Source organism: Nannobrachium achirus, assembly GCF_963921795.1.
Source record: "Nannobrachium achirus genome assembly, chromosome: 16".
Classification (NCBI taxonomy): domain Eukaryota; kingdom Metazoa; phylum Chordata; class Actinopteri; order Myctophiformes; family Myctophidae; genus Nannobrachium; species Nannobrachium achirus.
In genome coordinates, this window is record NC_137823.1 from 3,791,571 (window position 1) to 3,812,233 (window position 20,663).

Genomic DNA, 20,663 nt, shown 5'->3' on the forward strand with positions numbered 1-20,663 from the left:
GGCGGCCCGTCAGATCTATACATCCAATTGTGGTACCGCTGTGCCCGGGCCGGGATACTATAACCATAACTTGCTAATATTGCTGCTTTTAACTTATTAAAGTCTCGAGCGTCTGCTGTTGAGAGGTCGCGGCAAGCCCGCTGCGCCTCGCCAGTCAAGAACGGAGCCAGCACCGCGGCCCACTCAGCCTGAGGCCACCGTTCCCGAGTAGCTGTGCGCTCAAACAATTCCAAATAGGCTTCGATATCATCGTCAGCGGGGGCAAATTTAGTGAGTACTTCGGCTGGGGCTCGCGCTGCTGCTGTGTCCCTATTCATTTTACGTATGAGCTCATGCACGGCTGTCTGTAACTCAGCCTGGCTTTTTAACAGCGCCGTAAGCGCCTGTGCATGTTCCATTGTGTGTCGCTGGTGAGGTTTGAAACCCGATTCTCCACCAAATGTGGGGTCCCAGATTTAAAACTCAACCAACACCAGACAAATGGACAGTTTAAGCCACTTTTGGGCACTTTTATGTATAACACACAAGGGTAAATTAACAGCAGCGGAGCCTCGCTCCGATCAATGCAAGTACTTTTACAACACAAACAATATAGTGTTTTCTTAAACGTCTTCAGAATAACTTAGGCATCATTTGTTCAAAGCAAACAATTGCTCAATATAGTCGGAGCAATTCAAAACAACTCAAGTGAATAACGTACAATTAAAGGTATCCCCGGCCCGGGGCACATTGATAACTTGTAAGTGTTCCGTGGTTCAGATATGTTTTAAGGTACAGTTTCAAAACCGTCACACTCACGGGCAGTGCGCATAGAGTACGAGATGTTTACAGGTACAATTCCCAAACCCTCGCACAGTGGTACTTGCATGCGTTTCGTCGTTCTGATATGTTTCAAGGCACAGTTTCAAAGCCGTCACACTCACGGGCAGTGCGCATAGAGTACGAGATGTTTACAGGTACAATTCCAAAACCCTCGCACTCGCCATCGTGCGGCTCTCCTTTCTCCAGACTCAGCGTCTCCTATATTGCCTGGTGGAAGATAGACACGCTGTGTTAGTATTGCATTCCTCTGTATTACAATTAGGAGCAGAACGTGTGGAGTGTAGCTTAATATCTAAAGCATTCTTACCGCCGTCAGCCCGACCGCCAGCATAGTGAGCCAGTGCAGACTGAGAGAGAGAAGGCTCCTTTGTTTCCCTAGAGGGCCCAGCCCTGAGCCACGCAGCTGTGCTCAGATTAAGCTGATTGAACAGGTAATTCGGCAGGTAACGCCCTTCTATTACCTGCCCCAGGGCTGGGTGTTGTCTCTGAGAGCCAGCTCTCCTCCCTCTCCACTGACCCAGTGTGCTGTGGGGCTCACCTGTGAGGCGGTTGCCTAGCGACAGTCCACAGTGGATAAAAAAAACACGCATGCGATTGAATTCATCTCAATATACATACAAAAAGCCAACAGTGCAGTGCTGTGCGATCATGTGGTGCTAGTTTATTCAGTCAGTTAGAAAAGCACTTGTAAATTACACAATAGTGCGTGGATAAAAAAGCATCTCAACTATGAATACATATATAGACTAATAGAGCGTGTGTAGTTCTCACCTTCTCTGGCCACCTGGACATCACTGCGGGTAGGTACCCAAGATGGATCGTAGTCTTCCTCGTCCGTTGATTCTACAATCGGCTCGGAAAGAACAGTAGTCCTGGTTCGGGATCCTCGCCTTGGCTGCTGTGCATCCTGTTCATCCACGGCCGTGGATGAAGATGGTAGCACTGGCGGTGGAGGCGAACGCGGTGGTTCCTCAACAGACTGAACAAGAGGAGGCATGGGAACCGAGTCGTCCTCCAGCTCTGAGTCAGTTTCTACCCTCTCGGAAGGTATAGAAATCGACCATCTGGGTCTGCCGACCGGAGGATCCCCTCTCACGGGGTGATGATGATCCACGACCACGGCCTCCACGGCCAGGCGCCGCGGGTCGCCGTTCGACCACGGCGTGGCATTGTACACAGTACACAGTACACACAAACGTTGGACTACAAGACAGACGTTGACAAAGCACTAACTAACACGACACTGAACTGGACTACTAGACAGACGTGGGCAAAGCACCAACACTACACTGAGCTTTATCCTTGTAAAAGACCAACTCCATGAAAGTGTTGGGTAATCGCTTTATTTTCATTTATTACCCTATCTCTCTCAGTTTGAGTTATGCTCCAGCTCCGCTGAGTTTGTTAGCCTAATCAACCGCCTCTCCCAGAAGTTGTGTGGTCTCACGGAAACACACAAATGGTAACTAAATCTGCAAACAGCTTAGAGTTTAACATTTTTAATGCAACTCCTACAACAAACTATTAAAAAACACATCTATACACACACTGTTGGATTTGGAATCCATCAAACAGGAGTACAATTTAGAAATCGCTCTGTGTATAACCTCACCATATGCCTGTTGGTATATTTGTTTATATTGGTGCAAACAAAAATAGTAAAAAAAAAAGTAAATAAATCTATACATATATGGAATTCACAGCAAATGAAAACAAAAACAAACACATCTATATAAAACACATCTAGTAAAAGGAAAATATCCAGCTTTCAACAAAGCTTTTATATATTCTTGCCCAGGGTGCCATCTGTAGGGCCTCCACCCTGTCCTCTAGCGTCAGAACCAGCTGGAGAGAGAGAGAGATTGAGATAGATATACACCTTTAATATCCCACAAGGGAGTGTCGAGAGCAGTCAATGCTTTATACTGTAAGTTTTAGAATAAACTGCACATTTTGACACTACATAAACCCACCATAAACCTGGTTAAGGAGCATCTCAGGGGAGGGCAAGGTGTCGGAGGAGCTGTCATCGGATGGCGAGCGGACAGAGTAGGAAGACAGGCTGACGGAAGAGTGGAAGCTGTCACAGGAGGGGATGGTGTTTTCCTCTGGTGTTTCAGTCCGAGTGTATCAAAGGGTGCTTTCGGAAATGCGCACCGGGTGGCGAGTATTCCTACCGTAGGAGACGGGGTTACATAAATTAGAAGGTGCGGCTTGTGATTGGCTGGAGCGGAGGTCTGGAGCGCTCGGCTGTGGTCACTTGGACTGCGCGGGCATTTATCGTGGGCTTGACCAGGCATAAATATAACGATTGCATTCACCATGGCTTCATAACTCGAGTGGCCGGCCCTGGCCCGCTCTTCGCGGGCACTCGCCCCTGCGGCGCTCGGGCGCGAAGAGCAGGACCAAGGTCCGCTGGCCTTCCCGCCGCTCGCAATGTCGTGGACAATAACTGTGACATCTAACCATAAAACGAGCGCTCTACCACACCCGGTGCGCATTTACGAACGCACCCTTTGATACACTCTGACTGAATCACCAGCAGAAAACACTCTCTCGTCACAGGAGGCCAGATGGCTGGACGATGGGGAGACGGTCGACCGAACAAGTCGAGTCTTCGTTGTCATTGGAGCTGGTATCACCGGTTTCCTCCACTGTCAAACTGAAAGATGAAGTCCTTACGAGACGGCTTCCCAGACTCCATCCTTCTGTCACAGGCTGGTAAGAGTTCAAAGAACTTGTCTCCGCGTCTCAGCTTTCTATTATGTGGTGGTTCCTTATAGCAGGGGTCTTCAACGTTTTCAGGCCAGGGACCCCTTGGCTGAGAGAGAGATGAAGCAGGGACCCCCACAACCTTTTCATAGATGAAACTGTATGTTTCATCGTTTGACAGCACAATCATCTGTGTATTTTGGATTCATGTCAATTTGTGTTTTCAGATATTTAACCACTTGGACCGTCAATAGGCCTACTTAAAAAAAATGACCTTTCACTCTGTACTTAGTCTGCTCTTTTTCCCCTCTACACCAAACCTCTTTGCCGAAAACAGCTGATATACAAGCTCACAACGCCTCGCAGCGCTAGGCGTTGTGAGCTTGTAGATCTGCTATTTTTGGCTAAAGTTCTCCGAATATGGATGCTAGGGTTCAAGTTGTTAATATAAAAATGGAGAAAAAAAGTTTCTATCACACAAAGATTTGGAGGAACCCCTGAAGTAACTCTGAGGATCCCCTTGGGGTCCCGGACCCCATGTTGAAGACCCCTGCCTTATAGCAAACTTTGACTTGTCTCCTGGGCTTCGCCCCTGAATTTTCTGCCAAGTTGCTCTGTTGAATGCATGGCACTCCCGGAACAGTCCACTTCATATGGGCTAAGAACAAATCTGGCCCTGCTGGAGCTCTGGGCATCATTTTTGCTGCTATGCTGTGGACTGTTCCGGGGGAGCTGTCCATCTTCATATGGGCTTCGGAATAATCTGTGTCCAGGGTTCCTGCCAGTGGCAAATGTGTCCTGTTTGGCCGGGTCTGGGTACAGGGGTGGGTCTAGACTGGGTATGGAGTACCCAGTGGAGAGTTTGCTGAGAGGTGCAGCCTCTTCGGGCGAAGACAACACGTTTCTTATGTTGAGCAGCTGTAGATGTTCGACATAAAAAGCTTGATCTGCCTCCTGCAGGCTTCTCTTCAGTCTCTACGGTGTGCGCCCCTTCCCTCCCCTGTCTTGCGTGCTGGAGCCTACAAGCAGCCAAACATTGGTGGGACTTAGAACTAACACAATGATACAATAGAATGCTGGAGGTAAAAGGAAACAAGAAAACAATAAAGAACCACTGACATAGCAACATACGGTTTTCGGAAAACTGACATTTGAACACTCACACATTCACAATAGTAATTAAGTCGTCATAAAGTAAATAAATACAGACAGAAACAAATCTTTATTTTATTATTATTAAAAAAACTTTTTTTTTCTTTTTTTTTTAGAGAACCCGAGGCCCGGCCCGGCCCGACTAATTAGCATAATTTTTGGGCCCGGCCCGAAAATGTCAGGTCGGGTCGGGTCGGGTTCGGGCCGAAATTGAGAACTCTAAACATGACCTGCTTTAATCCCTTCAGTCTATAGTAGCTTAATGACTAGTATAGTAGTACTAAAATGTTTTTTTATTATTTTTTTTTTATGTCCAATGTATTCAAGTTCATAAAGTTAACATGAGTATATAATTAAACGTGTTTGAAATTAAATAAAAATGTTACATTTCAGGATTCCAATTCAAAAATAATAATTTTGCACAGTAACTAAATCACATCGTTGTGACATGACATATTGACAATGTAAAAAGACAAAGTCACTAACTTCTATCAACAGGAGTGATGATGAGAGGAGCATCATCGGTATCATTGTTGCACCAGAACATTGGGTACAGTTTCTCCTGAAATGTGCAGCCTGTGAAACAGTGGAGCAGAGCCCTATTATCAACATCATGAAATGAAACTTCACGTCCATCATAATCCACTAACACCCCAATCTTCTTGGGCTTCATGCTCAGGGAGAGAGGGGTTGTTGGTTTGGTATCAAAGGAGGAGTAGCATGAGTAGTTTCCTCTCTTTTTCAGCTGCTCAGCCACACCTGGGGGGGCAACCGTAAGACAGTCAGAAATCATCTTATTATTAGAAGGATGACCTTAAGTGAGTGTGTCTCAATCTGACTTGGATCCTGATTGTGAGAATCAAATGTCTTCACAAGAATTGAAAGGACATCGGGACATTTTGAGCTTAGTTTTAGTGCTAGGGTTGGAAATTAAGGACAAGGTTAAAGTAAGAGCTATGGTCCTTGTCTCTCACCAGTGGGCCCATAGAGCCTGGACCTCCAGGGGAGTGAGGCCAGCCTTGCTGCAGTCCACAGTGAAGGTCTGAGGGACGTGGACCCTCACCCCACTGCCCATGCCAGGACCAGAGCACTTCACCTTGGTGGGGTCCACCAGCTCTCACACTGGGACACGGAAGGGACTGCCTGCAACACAAACACACACACACACACACACACACACACACACACACACACACACACACACAAACAGGGGGGATAAGAAAATGCACACTACCTTCTAGATCAGGAGTCTTACACGTTTTCAGGCCAAGGACCCCTTATTTGAGAGAGAGAGATGATAGAAATACTTTCTATCACTCAAAGATTTGGAGGACCCCCTGTAGTAACTCTGAGGACCTCCTAGGGGTCCTGGACCCCCTGTTGAAGACCCATGTTCTAGATTCAATTATGGACACGATGGATAATGCACACTCTGATGATATTTGGTTATGTTTTGAACATTTCTGAAACTTAAGGCATAAGGCATTTGTATGTCACTAGAGGTTACTATGCGGCCCTCACACCTATGTCGCACCACCGACCTGAGTGTCGTCCTTGATGATTGGTTGGTGACATTTTTAATGGACCTTGATATGTAAAGGGTTGACCAGTGACCAGTGCTATGTATAGGGTAGAGAGAGAGAGAGAGAGAGAGAGAGAGAGAGAGAGAGAGAGAGAGAGAGAGAGAGAGAGAGAGAGAGAGAGTACCTGGTCTCCACAGTGAAGCGGTTGGGCTTGTTGACCAGGCCCTCCTCCAGGCCGGCACCGTAGGCTCGCACGTGGCTCGGGTCGCAGCCCTCCGTCACCTTCCAGCCCATTTTGAGCTCCAACTCAGGATCCTCCTCATTGGAAACACTGACCGTTTGAATGGTCACGCCGTCGCCCCGCCCCCGGTGGACAAAGTCCTCCACACTCGCGTATGTGTCGAAAGCCGACAAGACCTCACCGGTGTTGGACATGGCGGTATCCTCCAACATCCCTCTTGGAGGCGTAGGAATCATGCATGGCTCTTTTTGACACAAAGGAAACAAAAGAAAAAATGCACACGGGTTTACTTGTGTGACCGTGAGGCTTAGATCACATAACACACAGAACAAGGACTAAAACATGTCTAGAGCAAGGGGGTCCTTAGAGTTACTACAGGGGGGCCGCCACATCCAGAGAAAGAAGGTCAAAGAAAACAAAAACAGACTTACAGCAGACATATTACACATTCTACCGGAGGTGTACATTTTATGGCCATGATTGTTATGGCTAGCTTCGCCCCTGTTCATGTTTTTACGCCGTCACAACACAACACTCCCAGTGGAGTCCCAGCCTAACAATTAAAAAAATCGAATGATTTTCAAATCAAGTTTGACCTCATTCATAATATCAACCATCATACTACGATCTCCTGCCTCTGCAACCCTGTTTCTGCCTGGAAATGCAACGGTCTTAATCTCATCCGTGGTAGCATTGGTCCTGGAATCCATAGCCTGAGAATCTGTTCCGATAATGACCGTACGGTCCGGCATGATCCAGCCAACATGTATGGTTCCTGCATTATTTCCACCATTGATGGTGGATATGGAGGGGGGGGGGGATTTCTCATTATTGGACTGTGCTTCCCCCTGGTCGCTGCAATTCAGCCTTGGAAGGCCTGGGACCACATTCTCTACATTTAAGGCCCAAAGCAAGCAATATTGTGAAAACAAGTTTTCTTGGTGAAATGTTTGTTAACACCTCATTTCATGATTGAGCAGAGCAAGTAGCAACACACATGTAGATCACCGTATAGCCTAACTTGAATTGGGTGTTTAATTTAACTAACAACGCAGGAATAAAACAAATAAACACAACATCAAATGGCGATTTCATTGATTAAAGTGCACCGGAGTGAAGGGAAGAGAAAGAAAGCCTAAAATGAACCCATCAGGCTCAATGTCTGACTCCAACATAACAAGGAAAAATAAATAAACGGTCAAATGACTAAACACCTTCACCACAAATCAATGTCGTTAAAATTTAAAAGGACAGAAAAGTGGAATAAACATCTAAACTCACGCTAAATTAAAGTCAGAGATAGTTGATAACTTACAATGATGATTTTGGTGAGTTTTTAATGTAGGATGGACGGTCTTCCACGCAGGTATCACAGATGTCAGATGATGATGAATGACCATTTGTTGTGTGTGACTGACTGACTGACTGACTGACTGATCAAGTAAGCGGGGATGTTGTTTTCAGTTCCGCCAGCAGGTGGCACCAGATAGTAAGGTTAGGGTAGGGCAAGGTTTAGAGCAGCACCATCCTGCTACTCAGTTATAAATCCCTTTTTTTTTGGGGGGGGGGGGGGGGGGGGGGGATTCTTTAGAACTTGTGGTGAGGACTCCTTTACACTCTCTCATTTACAAGATACAAATATTTCTTAAGGCCGGGACTTTAACACGTTAGTTTTCGATTCATTAATTACAGAAAAATTCTCAAGTAAAAAAAATTAACGCATTTTAAACTTATTTATATAGCACATCTTCACAGCACGAATGCACAGAGTGCTTTACAGATACACAATACTCAATAAAAGTAAGCTCTACAGTTGCAGAGATACAAAATAAAATAAAAATAAGCTCTACAGTTGCAGAGAAGACATCAATAAATTAAAACACCCACAGTAACACGGAATACAAAAGAACAGTAAAAAACAAGGATGCCTATAAGTGACCAAAGGCCTGTCTGAACATGTGTGTTTTCAGATGCCTCTTAAAGGAGGCTTCTGAGGGGGCCATGTTTAGGTCCAGGGGGAGGGCGTTCCAGAGCTTTGGGGCTATGGCCTCAAAGGCTCGGTCGCCCTTGGTTACTAGATTTGTCCAAGGGACATCAAGGAGGTGTTTATCAGCGGATCTGAGTGAGCGAGTGGTAGGGGTGGGACGGATAATTTCTGAGATGTACGTAGGGGCTGGGCCATGAATTGCTCTGTAGGTAAACGTGAGGACTTTGAAGTGGATCCTGTAGTGTACCGGGAGCCAGTGCAGAGAGGCTAGAATGGGGGTGATGTGACATGACTTTTTGGATCTAGTGATTAACCTGGCAGCAGCGTTATGAACCAGCTGCAATTTGTCAACGGATGTTTTGTTGAGACAGGTAAAAATGGAGTTACAGTAATCTAGCCTGGATGAGATGAAAGCATGTACAGCCATTTCAAGTTCAGAGTGGGATATGATGGTCCGGAGTTTTGCAATATTTCTGAGGTGAAAGAAACAGGTGTGTGTGAGTGATTTGACATGATTGTCCAAGTGCATGGATTGGTCAAAGACCACGCCCAGATTTCTCAAATAAGGGCGTACGTTACCCTTGAGGGCCCCCAGGTGTGCAGCTATTCTGGCAGTGTTCTTCTCAGCTGCTACAATCAGCACCTCGGTCTTATTGGGGTTCAACTGAAGGAGGCTGTTTCCCAGCCAGGCTTCAATAGCTAGCAGACATTCCTGGAGGACATTTAGTTGTTCCAGTTTATCCGGCTTGAAGGAGCAGTATAATTGTATATCATCTGCATAGCAGTGATAGCGAATGCCGGGAAACTTATTTATGAGGAGACCTAGGGGGAGCATATAAATGGCAAATAGGAGGGGCCCAAGTACAGACCCCTGAGGTACACCACAGAGGAGGGGTTCCTGGACTGATTTAAAGGGGCCCATAGCCACTGAGAATTTTCTTTCCCGTAGATACGAGGCAAACCAGTCAAGGGCACTCCCAGTGATGCCCACCCACTCCCTGAGCCTATCTAGAAGGATGCCATGACTGACCGTGTCAAAAGCCGCGCTCAAATCCAGCAAGACCAGAACGGAGCACTTCCCAGTGTCAGCGGACATCATGAGGTCGCTTGAAACTCTGAGGAGGGCGGATTCAGTGGAATGATGTTTGCGAAAACCGGATTGAAATTTGTCTGAGATGTTGTGGTGTGTCATATGGGAGGTAAGCTGGTTGGCTACAACCTTCTCCAACACCTTTGAGACAAAAGGCAGCTTTGAAATGGGTCTGTAATTATTGTGGATGGAGGGGTCAAGGTTGGGCTTTTTGAGGAGAGGTTGTACAACTGCTTGCTTGAAGTGTGATGGAACAGAACCAGAGGCTAAGGATGTGTTAATGATGGTGACAAGACTGGGGCCAATGGAACTAAAAACTTCCTATTGTAAAAGAGGACCTAAAATAAAGTGCAATCAGTATAGTGTAAAATCAATAACATGTTAAAAAAGCAAAACAGTTAAGCACTAGCAGTCGACTTGGTTTGTTCTTAGGCTTCGTTCAGCATCCTTATGGTTGCTACATAAAAACTCTGCCACAGTCTTTTGTTGTGGCTCATGATACTCTGGTATCTCTTGCCGGGTCGAGGGCGCGGCAGTGGGTGGAACAGTCTGTGGCTGGGGTGATGTTTGTCCTTGATGATGGATTCAGCTTTGGCTGCACATCGCCTGTCGTGTAGATCCTGTAGGGAGGGAAGCGCACCTCCTGCGATGCGCTGAGCTGACCGCACCACTCTCTGTAGAGCCTTGCGGTCTTGGACAGTACAGTTCCCATACCAAGCAGTGAAGCCACTTGTCAGGACACTCTCTATAGTAGCACTATAGAATGCCCTGAGGATGCGAGGGCTCACCCTGAAAGTCCTTAGGCGTCGGAGACAGTAGAGCCGCTGCTGTGCTTTGTTCACCACACGTGTCGTGTGAGTGGACCATTTCAGATCCTCTGTAATGGTCATCCCAAGGAATTTGACCTCGCTGACTCGTTCTACCTCAACTCCACCGATGTGAACTGGGGCGTGCTCTCTCGTAGGCCTCCTGAAGTCCACTATCGGCTCCTTGGTTTTAGCGACGTTGAGAGAGAGGTTATTCTCCTCACACCAATGTGTGAGAGCGCTAACCTCATCTCTGTAGGCTGTCTCATCATCGCTGTCGATCAAGCCCATCACTTTTGTGTCGTCAGCGTACTTGATGACGACGTTGGAGCTGTTTGTGGCCACGCAATCATGCGTATACAAGGAGTACAAGAGAGGACTCAACACACAACCCTGTGGGGCTCCTGTATTGAGGGTCAGGGGGTCTGACATGATGTTACCCATTCTGACCACTTGCTAACGGTCTGATCTGTGCCAGCTTAGCAGGCACAATGGTGTTGAATGCAGAACTGTAGTCAACGAATAACATGCGCACACACCTGTCCTTCCTCAGATCAAGGTGCATGAGGGCAGTGTGTAGGGCCAAGGCAACGGTGTCGTCCGTAGATCTATTTTGGCGATACGCGAATTGCCAAGGGTCCAGAGTGGCAGGCAGGACAGAACAGATGTAGTCCCTTACAAACCTCTCGAAGCACTTGCTGATGACAGGAGTCAGGGCCACTGGTCTCCAGTCATTTAGACACGTCACCTTGGGGTGCTTTGGGACAGGGACAATAATGGAGGACTTGAAGCATGATGGCACCACAGCCTGGGAGAGGGAGAGATTGAAAATGTCTGCAAATACTCCCGCCAGCTGGGATGCACAGGTTCTGAGGACCCGGCCTGGAATGCCATCCGGTCCAGTAGCTTTGCGGATGTTTAGCCACTGGAAGGCCCTGCGTACCTCAGCCTCCGAGATGGTAAGAGGGGGGGGGGGGGGGCTGGCCGCCATAGGCAGTGCAGACGCTGGTTGGCTGACGCGGTCGGTCTCGAACCATGCGAAGAAGGTGTTGAGCTCACCAGGGAGGGAAGTAGATGGACTCTCCACACCTCCGGTCCTTCCTCTGAAGTCCGTTATAGTCCTCAGGCTTTGCCACATGCTCCTGGCGTTGCCATTCTCGAACTGGTCCTCCAGTTTGGTCCCATATTCCCTCTTGGCCCTCCTGATTGTGCGCTGGAGTACAGCACGTGTGTCCCCCATGTTCCTTGATCTAAAGGCAGCATTCCGTGCATGTAGGGCCACACGAACATCACCATTGATCCAGGGTTTCTGGTTGGGAAAGATACGGACAGTCTTAGTTGGGACGACATCTTCAATGCATTTGCTAATGAAGCATGTGACTGTGGCTGAGAACTCATTCACGTCGTTCCCAGAGGCACGCTGGAACATCTCCCAGTCAACATGGTCGAAGCAGGCCTTCAGAGTGATGTCCGTATTTTCAGACCATATTTGTATCTCCCTTGTACTGGCAGGCTCACGTTTCAGTCTCTGCTTATACTTAGGGAGAAGCTGGATGGACTTATGGTCAGACCCAAATTCTTGGCGGAGGAGAGATTTGTATGCTCCTGGAAAGGTGGTGTAGCAGTGGTCCAGTACTCGGTCGCCTCTGGTGTTGCATGCAATATGTTGGTAATATTTTGGGAGGACTTTCTTCAAATTTGCATTGTTAAAATCCCCCGCAACCACCAGGACAGCTTCTGGATGGGCAGTCTCCTGCTCAGTGATGGCCCTATGTAGTTCCATGAGTGCAGTGTCAATATTGGCTCGAGGGTGGATGTAAACACCAAAAAAAGATCACTGCATTGATCTCCCTGGGAGACCAAAAAGGATTACATTTGACCACAGTGTATTCCACATCTGGACTGCAGAGGGAGCCAACGGTGTGTGCATTGCTGCACCAGGCATCGTTGGTCAGCACGCACACCCCGCCCCCTTTGACTTTTCCGGTCACGGCTGGGTCTCTGTCCAGCCGGCCAGAGAGTGTGAAGCCCGGAAGTGAGATGGCAGCATCGGCGATGTCCACACTCATCCACGTCTCTGTCAGGCAGATGATGCTGGTGTTCCTCGTCTCCTGGTTGAAACGTATCCGGGCCCGTAGCTCGCCGAGATTATTATCCAGGGACCGGACATTTGCGAGTAGGATCGCTGGTAGTGGGAGTCTGTTTGCGCGGTTCCTAGCGCACACTAGAAGCCCAGCACGGCAGCCACGGTACCTCCCTGTCCCTCGTCCTCTCCGGTGTTTTTTCCTGCTTCTCCGCCGGTATGGCAGTGGTATAGTGTGCAATGCCTTATGTTTGACTAATGTGTGTTATAAGCCAATGACAAGTAAACATTTAAGAATAGATAAGTGCATATTTTTAGCAATCAAAAATGAAACAATGAGAGAGCAAGGATTGGCCTACCTTATCCCTCTTGGTCTGGAGGATGGCCTAGTATATTCCCGAGGCTGCCCTGGCTGCACATCCAGTGCAAGCAGTCACTGCCACGGCCTCCTTCGCAGCCAGAGCAGTTGACTGCGAGGCTGTTATAGGTGCCAGACTCAAATCAGCCAATGTCACTCCATCTGCAAGGTTATTAAAATAATCTGTGATTAGTGAAAATCTCACATCTATAACAATAATATAACTGACAGTCTTCATTTACAGCCCCAAAAGGTTTAAACAACGTTAAACGGCATTAAACTCACTTTGCCCCTCACTTTGCCACTCGATTTGCCACTCGATTCGCCATTCACTTTATGCATGCGCATACCCTCTATTGAGACATCACGGTCCTGACCGTGCTTGCTGGGATGGGTTATTATGAGAAATGTGTCAGAGACAGAGACAAAGTTGTTCATCTGAAAGATGGTAATGTTGAGTAACACAGAATATCCACCATGTTATCTAACGTTTAATGTTGATCTGGGTTGTAACAACTGTATTCACACAATGCATGCAACTTAAAGACATGGTTTCTCAAAGCAAACCAGGCTGTGGTAGGATACTTCCACTTGTGGTACTTCCACTTGTGTAACAGGGTTCGACTCCCCTAATGGCCCTGCTTACTGTCACCGTTGTCTTGTTGTATGTTTAAATTAAATGTAAAATTATTCAGAATTTTAAAAAAAGAAGCATGAATAAGCTGTGTTCATCAAAAACGAAATCGAAGGCACAGAAGTAAGTTAAACACAGTAGTACACGTATAACTCAAAAATATCTTTATTATTTTCTGCCCAGGTATGCTATTAACATGCAGTTAACTGATCAATAACTATCTTGTTCTTCATAATGAAATAATATAGCATATTATAATATCTTCTGTGAGTGAGAATCGAACCCTGGTCTCCAAATAGCCGACCAAGAAAAGTGTAAAATTCTGATTGGGTGGAAAGTATGGCAAAACTGCCCGGCAACAAGGACACAGCATTTTTTCATTGGCTGTCAGGCAGTTCCAACTATCGCCCCAATGCAACTTCTGGTGGGAAGTGAAGCTTTTTTCACAAAATAAGAAAACCTATTAGTTGCGTCGGAAAACCTGTTAGTTGTACGAGAATTTTACCACTGAACCACCAATGCATGTAAGTGCAACTTCTGGTGAAAAATTACGCTTTTTTTCACAAAATAGGAAAACCTATTAATTGTACGTTGAGTCCAATTTAAAAGGCACAAAAAGTCAAAAGAGGCCTAGTGCATTTATAGGGATGGCATGGCATAGTGGATAGACTCCTGGCCTCCCGTGCCCTAGATAGGTGTTCTATTCCCACTCATCGCAAGACCAACCTATTGACCACCGGTCAGCTTATGATGTGCTAATTTCAGTTAAACTTCAAGCGTCTCCCCGTCGGGGAATCGAACCCCGGTCTCCCGCGTGACAGGCGGGGATACTCAACACTATACTAACGAGGACACATTCTCCTTGCCATACCCTGTGACCTGCCAGTCACGCGGCATCGCAAACTTCTTGAAACATCGAGTTTAAGTAGCATACAGATTCCACGGCAACGGACGGAGCATCCCATTGTCGTCAAGGGCCTCAATATCAACATCACATGTTTCCGCCCGGTTTCAAACGGGGACCTTTCGCATGTGAGGCGAACGTGATAACCACTACACTACGGAAAATGATGCAGTGGTTCTTCAGGGGCTCCTCTTTTTTTCAGGGAACGCAACCATTCCCGCACATATTCTTAACTCTTATACTGCTTTGGACGTTCCTTTTCGCCCCAATTCTAGAGAGTGAGGACGGCCAATACGGCCGTTCGTTCGTTTGATGTTTTTTATGGATTATGATAAAAGACGTCCTTGCGCAACTTTTCAATGTCGTCGGGTCGTTTTGAGGACAGCCGGAAACCGCGTCATAAACAAAAAAGTAAACAGACTGTCCTGGCTCCAGTGGCGTCAGTTCAGAACAAGCTAAGGTATGGCAACATGACTGGTGTCACCAGGCATGTTGCCATACCTTAGCAACAGGCACGATGAAAAGTACATTTTTATTATTTCCCCCTGTAGCCAAGGTATGGCAGCTGCATACCCCTGCCATACCCAATTGACGCCCCTGCCTGGCTCCGCCTGCCTAGCTGCTAGCCTTGAGGGATTATATTGTTTTTTGCATCGGACTGTTAGTAGAGAGAGAGAGAGAGAGACACGTTGGTAAAAGCGATCATTTTGTCGGAAATCAGTTGTTTTATAGTATTAGTAGTATATTAATTGTAGTAGGTAGTAGTATTTAGCAGTACTAGAATATTGAGATGTATTAGGCCAACTCAGCCTCAACTTGCTGGTATCATTCCGCCGAAGCGCGACCCAACCCCCCCTGGCCGAGGAGCAGCAGCAGCAGATCCACCGATAGAAATAAACTTTGTTAGAATTAGGATTACACAACCTACCCATGTTGGTGACCCAGGACCAGTGCCCATGGTGGTGGTGGTCGTGATGATGATGATGATGATGATGATGAAGAAGAGAAAAAGATCACTGTAGCCGTTGGTATTGAAGATAAAAAGATTGAAGATGGTGCCAGTCCACTGTAGCCGTTGGTATTGAAGATAAAAAGATTGAAGATGGTGCCAGTCGCGAAGAACCGGGGTCCAAAAGTGGATCAAGAGCCTCGTGATATTGTGGAAACCGATCCCGACGGAGCTCGACCCCCGTGTAGGATGGATCCCCCCGCCCGGGGGCTCACATCGCCGCAGCAGCAGAGACCATGTACCGCCGCCACCGCCGCGAAGAGACAGACGAACTGGACGATTTGGCCAATGAAGAATGGCTTCCGCGTAGAGACCCCTCGGAGAACAGAGGCCACGATTCTACTGTCCAAAGTGGTAAGACTTCCAATCCAGTGCATGTATGTATTGTATAGTTGTATACTGTATAGTTGTATACTGTGTGATAACAGAGCATCCGTGTGGAAGCCTGGTCTCTATCAGTGAGATGGGGTAGGGTAACGGTTTTCCATTGCGACGTGTTGCCACTCCGACATTGGGATCCGGTCTAGAGCCCGCCTACTGCATCCGGCTATTTACACGTACACATACATGCAAGAAATGTTTCCGTATCCGGACCGGATCAGTAACTTGATCCAAGCAGTTAGGATCCACGTGCATGCGTTTGTTTTTGTCGCTACACAGGACACACGTGGAGTTCCTATCACGCGCGTGCACGTACCGCGTGTAGTGTACGTGCACTGCACAGCTACTAGGATTATTTGATGGGAATTTAGGATTTATTGGCTTAGTTTGTGTGTGCGTGCGTACGATGCGTGTGTGTGTGTGAGAGAGGGAGAGGTTTCTTTTTATCGTCATCATCATCATCATCATCATCAGTAGCTGATGATGTAGCTTTTCAGTTCAATTCAAAGGAGCTTTATTGGCATGAGAAAACATACGTTTACATTGCCAAAGCAAGTGTTACAAATAAAAACTGTTGAAAATGGGGAACATATATACAGTTGGAGGGAGTACAGCTTTGTGTAAACAGAGCTATGTTGCATTGTGACATTTTATATATTATACATTTCACTGTGACAGTAAATGCATGGTAACTATTTACTATATCTGCATTTTATGTATTACATATGAACTTTTTGTAAGTCATTTGCTAAATGTCAAAATTGTAAATTGATTTGTTTACATATAAACCTTTTGATAATTTCCTGGCTATGATTTTAGATGATGAGTCGACGATGATGAGCCTACTTCTTCATTGCCACATCGTAGTCGTCCAAGGACAAGGATAGGTAAAGAACAAAAACCTTTTTTCTGTAAAGCAGACTTAGCACCAGACACATGCTCACATAGACATCAAAGGGGGCTGGAGCCCCTGCCCTTTTATCCATCTGTAAAAAGTGCCCTCTCCAGACCATGAATGCTGTTTTTACATAATTACTATATATATAGTTTATATATATATTTGTGTGGTAAGCAGTGAAGTGCATAGAATGTTAGAGAATTTCTAAAACAGCCTTTTGATATTAGGCCCCCAACCTCCACCCATTCTGCTGTGACGCGTTGTGAGCTTGGAGGTGTACTATTTTTCATGTATTTTATAGTAATTATGTATTTGTATAATTTACAGATCGACCATAGGCTTGTGTACGTGGTAGGGGTGCAGAGTTCAGCAGACTCGGTGTAGCCCTTCCGGAGGAGCCTGGCTGTAGTGAAACAGAATGGAGCCCCAGGCCCTGTGCAGGCTGAATGAAAAGCTAGGTCATTCACTTGCGACCTTACAGCCCACCCCCCGTAAAACTAGACAATCATTTGTACTGTACTTCAACCTAAAAAGTGTGAGATAAAGAGAACCCTGAAAGCTGAAGCAGGATTCAGGCTGAATCTCATGTCACTGTGTCAATGTTCTGCACTGCTCTTACTGCTCTTACACACTAAAAGTGTGTAAAAAAACACTTTTTCTTGTTTTTATTTTTTTGAATGTGTTTGTAAACAACCACTGATCATAGGTGTGATGTTACTGAAGCCAACAATAAAAGGCTAAAGAGAGATTTCTGCCTGAAAATGTATTTTTTTTCTTCTCAGCTTTATGTTCTCAAAGAGCTGTTTTTTAGGCCATATTCAGTAGGGGTGGGACGATATTGGCATCTCACGATACGATATCTATCACGGTATTAGGCTCACGATAACAATATTATCGCGGTATTCGATATATTTCGATATTCGATATATTGCAAGAAATGTCACCAACGATATATCACAATATATCTAACTGAAAATGAAAAACTACCATAAAAGGCCAAACTCTGGAATTATACATCTATTCCATTTATAAATTGGCTAATAAGTAGATGAATCTTGCCTCCTCAAACAACAAACACTGCAACTTTGTAACCTGCCCACAATTTGTCTGTCCACAACAATGGGTATGCCTAACTAAAACATCCATAACTAAAAAGCATGTAGTGAAAATGTAATTGACAAGAAACATGAAATAATATTGACACATGTAAAAAATGTACATGCATAGTGCCTGGAACCTTTAACACAGCGGGTGCCCACGTGGTGTCTGGGCGTCAATTTCTTTGATGTCGCTGGAGGCCCAACGACGCGTTTGACGCGTTTACTGTATTTACTGTATAACTTTATATCTCACCGTTAGGTTGGGGCTGCGCCTGGATGTAGCCCATTAGCCGCTAGTCGCTTCGAGTCGACGCTGAGAGCATCGCGCGGCCGTTTTTGTCCGTATACTCCAATGCATTTCCCCATCTTTAAAGCCCTTTATCTCCAATGTTTGTTTTATGGCTAAAACTGTGGCCGCATGCGGCATAATGTCCAAATTTGATCGGCAATGAACAGCTATGAATCTACACTGATCCCTACAGTAAGTTACACAATAACATCCTGTCTGCGCTCATGTGACCAAGTGACGTCATCACGCATGCATTGACGCAACAGGGCCCTGTAGAACCGTGTATTCTTCAATGGAAGTGCTATGGGGGCACTCAGAGGGGATGACTGGCGCCACCTAGTGGGCAGTCGATGTGTTAAAATAGCCTCTCTAAAACAGGCTATATTGTGCCAATTACAAGGAGGAAAATGATTTCTTAATAGTGACAGTGCTTTGCAAGTATAACCAATTTGTTTCATGTTCTTATTGCTTTGATAATAATACAATGAAATGAAATTAAATCCATATCAGTGGTGAGGATGTATGAATAAATACAAAAACATCGAGGCAAAGGGGGAACATGGTTGTGTTTCTGTGTGTGTGTGTGTGTGTGTGTGTGTGTGTGTGTGTGTGTGTGTGTGTGTGTGTGTGTGTGTGTGTGTGTGTGACTTCCATTCATATTAACGTGGGTGTGTGTGTGTGTGTATTGTGTGTGTTTGTATATTGTAATGGTGGCTGCATGTGTACAGTAGCCTATGTGTGTGTCCACTAAACACAGACAGAGCTGTATGTGTTGCTCAAATTAACTTCACCTTGTTGTAAACTGAAGACAGCTCTCCATTCCTCCTCTCCCTCTCTCTCTGACCGTCAAACTCAGACTGAGAAAACCACAGCATAACGTTCTTCTCTTCCTCACTGTTGCATAATCCGGCCGACCGGCCGGTCCTTTATCTCGCTAGCGCCCCCACTACAAACAGTGGTGGCGGCTGACGGTATTGCACCATAGTATACAGTACACCATACAGTAGGTTAAATGGGAAATCCCTGGTGTTATGAAAACTCGATATTTGCCGGCAACATATCGATAATTATCGCGGGAGATAATACCGCGGTATATCGAAATATCGATATTTTGTTCAGCAGCTTCTAGCTAATGAATAGAACATGATAAAAACACGAAATCTTTTTCTGTTGCAAAGTAGACATTCTATTCTTCGTTGCCATATAATTGTTGTCTTTATAGTCAAAGCCAATTTTCTCCAGTAGGCCTTCAAAGATGAGCGACAATTCTCAAATTTAGCTGGCAGTGGATGAAGCTTTTTGTTAAATTCTGTGGCAGTAAAAGAGTTAAGAGCACCCTGCATTGTCCAGGAATCGAACCCAGGCCTCCCGCGTGGCAGGCGAGAATTCTACCACTGAACCACCAATGCAACTTCTGGTGGGAAGTGAAGCTTTTTTCACAAAATAAGAAAACCTATTAGTTGCGTCGGAAAACCTGTTAGTTGTACGAGAATTTGACCACTGAACCACCAATGCATGTAAGTGCAACTTCTGGTGAACAACTACGCTTTTTTCTCAAAATAGGAAAACCTATTAATTGTACGTTGTGTCCAACGCCTCCCGTGCCCTAGATAGGTGTTCTATTCCCACTCATCGCAAGACCAATCTATGCCCACCGGTCAGCTTATGATATGCTATTTTCAGATAAACTGCAAGCGTCTCCCCGTCGGGGAATCGAACCCCGGTCTCCGTCGCGCGGCCGCCGGGGATAGTTTAGCTAAACGGCCCTAAACTGTGCCGTTCACTCTCTACGGGCTGCCTGAAACTGCCGATGTAGTGACGTTCCTCGACCACAACGTGGGAGTGGATGGGCTGGCCGTGGCGCTGTTCCGCTTTCGCTGCCACTGTTGCGTCTGGTGCCCTCTTTACCTATTCTCTACGACTCTATGCTCCGGCGTCTCGAGCTTCCTGTTCAGTGGTGTTTATGTTTACGTTCTCATAACCTGAAGCTGCTGTATGCCAGTCTGATATGCGACTTTATTTGTTTTAATTATGGGCACGGCAAGTAAACAATGGCGGTATCTCGGTCTCCGAGTGCCTCGCGATTACATTCCGGTTTTGTTTTATATTTATGGACGACATCGTGGCCTGGATTTATACATGTAATGTATATATGCATGTTTAGTGTTTGTGACACACGGGGAGAGCAGCAGCTGACAGGTAAAATGCCTTTTCAAGACCACAGAAACGTCCCTAGACACACATAACACAGTGTGTTCACAGTGGACATGTTTGACAAAGGGAAGGATGCCAATTACATTATCATAATCGTTAGAAGGCGTTTAATGGCTCCATTAGGGACTGAATAGATTGCCTTCTTACTTCCCAAGGAAACGTTTTAATGCCCAGGTGTCTGGTGATTTGGTGAACATATATGGATTAACTTTTAGATCTCTGTGCTATAATGAATGGGTTATGAGAAATGTGTCATAGAGACAGAGACAAGGCTGTTCATCTGAAAGATGGTAATACTGAGTTATCTAACGTTTAATGTTCTGGGTTGTAACAAATGTATTCACACAATACATGCAACTAAAGACATGGTTTCTCAAAGCAAACAAGGCTGTGGTAGGATACTTTCACTTGTGGTACTCCCACTCGTGTAACGGGGTTCGACTCCCCGCATGGCCCTGCT